Source organism: Ictidomys tridecemlineatus, chromosome 12 (genome assembly GCF_052094955.1).
Source record: "Ictidomys tridecemlineatus isolate mIctTri1 chromosome 12, mIctTri1.hap1, whole genome shotgun sequence".
NCBI classification, from domain to species: Eukaryota; Metazoa; Chordata; class Mammalia; order Rodentia; family Sciuridae; genus Ictidomys; species Ictidomys tridecemlineatus.
Window position 1 is genome coordinate 55,552,062 of NC_135488.1, and position 5,259 is coordinate 55,557,320.

Sequence of the window (5,259 nt, forward strand, 5' to 3'; positions counted from 1 at the left end):
TTAACTAAGTGAAGATAAAATAATAGCAAGTTAAAACATTCTGAAAGGCAAGAGGAGGTTAATGGTGCCTACTTCAAAAAGAGAGGTTAAAGAGAGGGGAATGGGAGGGGCTGGCACTTTATTACCTTCTATGTTTGATATTTCTAAGTGAGTGTTCATTATAATAGGGAAAAAATATAATATAAACAAAGAATTAGGGCTGGGGTTGTAGCTCAGTGGTGGAGCAATTGCCTCGCGTACTCGAGGCCCTGGGTTCGATCCTTAGCACCACATAAGAATAAATAAATAAAATAAAGATATTGTGTCCATCTACAACTAAAAAAAAATTTAAAGTGAATTAGTTCTTAATCCTATCTCTGCAATAAATCTCTTCTAGTATAGTGTACTTTGACATACATACATGGAGTATAATTCTAATTAGGATCCCATTCTTATTGCTGTACATGATGTGGAGATTCATTGTGGTGGGAAAGTTATGTCCAATTCATTCTACTGTCTTTCCTATTCTCATCTCCAATCTCTTCCTTTCATCTCCGTTTGTCTAGTCCAATGAATTTATATTTTTCCCTCACCCATGTGTTAACATCTGGATAATCAGAGAAAACTTTTGACTTTTTTTTTGAGATTGACATATTTCACTTAGCATGATGGTCTCCAGATTCATCCATTTACTGGGAAATGACTAATATTTTATTAGTTTTTATGACTGACTAATATTCCATTGCGTGTATATATCACATTTTCTTTTCCATTTATCTGTTGAAGGGAACCTACATTGGTTCCATAGTTTGAGGGTGGATCTCAAATGTCTTTATTGTCCTTTTTTCATTTCAAAGATCTCTGTTCTCAGAAATCTTCTCTGATTAAGGCCCAAAATTTTCAGATGTGAACAACAAAAAAATTATTCTCCCTAACTTTTTACTATTTTGGCATTTAGCTTTCAATTACTATATATGAGCATTCAGGATAATGTGGGAAGAAGCCTGAAGAATACCATGGTTTTAAAAAAATGATAGAATATTTATAATATGGGGATCTTAAGAAAGTCCCACTTTGTTCTTCTACATTAAAAGTCCCTGGTTTTGTGATGCATCTAAGGTGACATAATTAATAATAGATTTCCTAAATTAATTTAGTCTTATGATAACTTCTCTTGACAGCAGTAGCCCCTTTTCTGTACAAACAGCACATGTTATTATTTTTATTAAACCTTCCCTTCTTTGTTTCAAAGTGTTCTTTCCATGTTAGCTCTCATAGTTTTCCTGACAATAGCAGTCCTTCAGTGTTGTCCTTCTTTCAGGGGGCTCTCAAGGTCAAAACCATTTGTCCAATTATAGTAAAATTGTCTTATTCCTTTCTTTCCTTCTTTCATCTGCTTTGTGGAACTTACTTGAAGCTATGGTGTAAGATACTAGAGCACAGTGAATTCAGAAGCAATGAATGCAGATATGAGAATTTTGTCATATTTGAGAAGCCCAATATCAAAGAAATTAACCAAAATGTAGAACAATATTATTCATTCCATGGTGGTTATTTTGTAAAGTATAAGCATTTTTTTTCAATAGGATAGCTTATTTATGTAAGGAAATAATGAATTATAGTATTATTTAAAAATAAATTTATAGGTTAACTTTTTTTTTAACTCTCAACTCTATTTCTAATATAACAAATATTACTATATAACAGTCATATAAACAAAAGCTCCTTAGAATCCTCAAATCACATAAAAATAATAAAATAACAAGAGGAAAACACTTGAGAATTGTTGCTTGATGTCATTATTTTCAAATATCCCTGGACCAAGGTAAAATACAGGGAAATATGTCATAACCATAGAAGATAGTATCTAATGTAAAAGTATTAATTAATAGAAATGTTCATATCTGTCTCATCCATTGTTTTTTGGATCTGTGAAGAGTTATGCATTATTTTTGTGTCTCGGTATCCTCAGCATTGATTTGTAGTTGGTACTTTGGGCAAACTTTTTCACGTATCTTCATCTTAATATCCCAATTTATAACCTAGTAATAATCTCACTAATTTCAATAGTTTTTTTTTACAAAAATACTAAACAAAATAAGACATTGCAAAATGAATCACAGTGCTCTATTTTGTAAATACACACATAACACGCAGCAGTGTATAATATTAAGCAGTATTGAATAAGTGCATAATTGGGTATCATCTGAAGAAAATGATTGCCTTCTTTCAAATCTTGATTCAAGTGTTCATTTCATGTTAGATTATTTCCAGCTACCCTATGTAAAATTATAATTCTTGCTCTGATATTTTATGACACTATTCTTCCAAGTTAATTTTTTCTCATACACTCTTAAAATTTTCTAATAATTTCTGTAATTGTCTGATTTACCTTGGTCATTGTATATCCTTCCCAATAGAATAAAATTTACATGAAGACAGAGTGTTTTATTCATGCTTTTGTGCTCAGGACTTAGAAGATGATATGACTTAGTAATTGCTCTTTAGATATTTGTTTAACAAGTTTTGAAAAAAGGATAGGTTTAAAAAACATAGATAAGGAAAATGAATAATTAAACCACATTATAATTATACATATTAAATTATGAAAAGTGGACATAAGAATTGCTTCGTAGCTTGCTTTCTTTTTATATTTTTGTCTGTTGTAGATTTTCCAATGGTATTTATTCAATAAATTATGTTAAGGAAAAGCAATAATGAAAACATGACAGGGAAGACATGCAGCATGATTATCCTAGTTGCCACATGACCTGAGAATGCATGGTGACAAAAAGCTAATCTGATAATTAATTAATCCATAATGACTTGTCAGGTTCCTGTAGTATGGTAATATCCTAATCCCTCTGCGCCTCAAATGCCAGTATATTTTAACTGACCTTTTGAATTTCATTTTTATCCACAAATTCATGTCTAATGACAAGAACTTTCCAACTCAAAACCAGAACAGATGGATTGTTGCTGAATTATTTTATAGGCTATGTGAAAAAACAAATGGGTTAGGTCAAGAATTTCAAATAAATGAATTCAGAGACAAATAGACAAATTTGTAAAATAGAACTGCTCCAGATGATAAATAATGACTTGTTAGGAGGCTTTGAAATACAAGACGGATTCAACAATGGGCAATGAAGACAATTGTGGTGAGCAAAGTCACACATGACTCATCTCAAGGTTAGAAACTATTGTTCAGCTCTTGTCATCCATTTCCAGGTGAGGACACAGACCCACAGTCACCATATCCCACATTTTAAAATTTCCCAGAAAATACAAAAACCTATGTGTGATATTCCAATCTCTAAATTTTTACATGCAATTTAAATGCACAGTCATGTGGTCAACAGTTTGTGGAGGGAAGAAAGCATACCCATAGACTGGTATAATGTAGTCACAGTCACCCCTTTGGCCTTCTGATCTTGTTTGTCAGTGTTGATTCATAAATGCATGTATAAATTAAACACTCATTCATGTAAACACAGGTTCAAAAGACAGAAAACACAATTATCTAGGGTTGTAATGTGTATTAAAAAATATATTCATAGATTCAAATGACTATTTCAAGAGGAGATACTTTATTATTTTTTTTCTTTTTATTTGCTCTTCACTTAGAAGGCATTCCTAAAATGTTAATATTAATTTCTACTGCCTGCAGTATCTTTGCCAAGTCATAAATGATATATTTGCTCTTTAGATACACTCTTTTAAGTCTACTATCCTAATTTATTTATTCTGATATCCAATTTTTATTCAGATTTTAAAATTAGTGTGTACTTCAAATGATGAATCAATTTAATTGAGCCTTTCTTTGCCTGTTCTTGTGGGTTATTAAGCAAAGCTGATGATATGCCTTATGCGTACTTTTAAATTTTACTTGAAAACACATATTGTCGTTGCATATACTATCTGATTCATTCTCTCTCTAAAGTACAGCCAATTTCCCAGCATCTTAATCATTTTCACTGCCTACTCCTGGATTGTCTCCAAAGTATCTGTATCCTTGAACTTGTAGAGCTTGTGAGGGAGCATAATCTATAGAGATAATTAAAGCAAAAATTAAGTATCACTGAGTCCTCTTTTGACAGTGATTGTAAAAGTCCATATTTCATAAAAATGATGTAAAACACAGTAATTTTTCACTCTCCCTCACTTGCCCTCTACCTTTGGAGTTATCATCTATTTGAAATAATTTGATAATTTGCAATAGCAGGAGGTCAGGATGTAGAGTGTATGAGATGAAGATGGTGAGGAATGAGAAATGATTAATGGAGGGGAGGAGAACTCTGTCTCCTCCAATCAGAGAACCTTCACAAGGAAAAGGGCATTATCTCCTTTCAGTCTCGCCACATTTTTTTTTTGTGTTGTGACTCAGACGTTTATTATGCATGATGAGTGATGAAATACTTCTTCCCTCTCAAAGCACTCCATTTCCTTTTGAATTGGCTGAAATTATCAAAAACCCGTTTCTTACTTTGTGCCCATCCACTTTCTTCTTGCAAGTAGCACTCAGTGATTAAGGAAGAAGGTTGAGAATGATCCCATGGTTGTATGAAATACATCAGACCCTTGGATAGCCTGTCTAAATTCTCACATTTGGCACACAAGGAATTAAATAGCTCACCCATAATCCCAAGCAATTATTACATGCTTTAGTTTTATATGAATACTAGAAAACTCCAGGATGTCTGTTCTCATCTTGCAATCATATAATGTCAGTGTACTCAAAATGCAGAAAACTGCATGAGAAGTCAGAGACAGTAATCATGAACAACTTCCTGATTTACTAAAAATGACCAATTAAAAAGTGTAGCTTTTTTTATCATCGTACTTTCAGTTGAACAGTTAAAGAAAAAAAAAATCAAAACTGTGTTTTCTTAGTGTAAAAGTTACCTATTAAATTTGTAACTCCCTGCTAAAATCCTTTGGTAAGTCTAGAGGCATAAAATAAATGTATATTTGAAACTGAAATATATATATTTTTTCAATTCATTTCTACACTGTATGGTATAAAAATACAGACATAGTGTACCATGGAATGTGACTGTCAGGGGGGATGTTGTCTCATGAACTTGAATAATGAAATCCACAGAAAAAAGGGGTGAGAGCAAATCAACAGCATTTATTCAAATAATAGAAAGAAAGCAGAGCCCCTGAAGAGGGAGGGGTCCCAAGAGGGGGTTGGAAGTGGGTATCTGTTGTCTAAGGGTTTTATGGGCTTGCTCTATCACTAGACTTGATTGGGATGGTAGGATTCAGAAAGGGTCC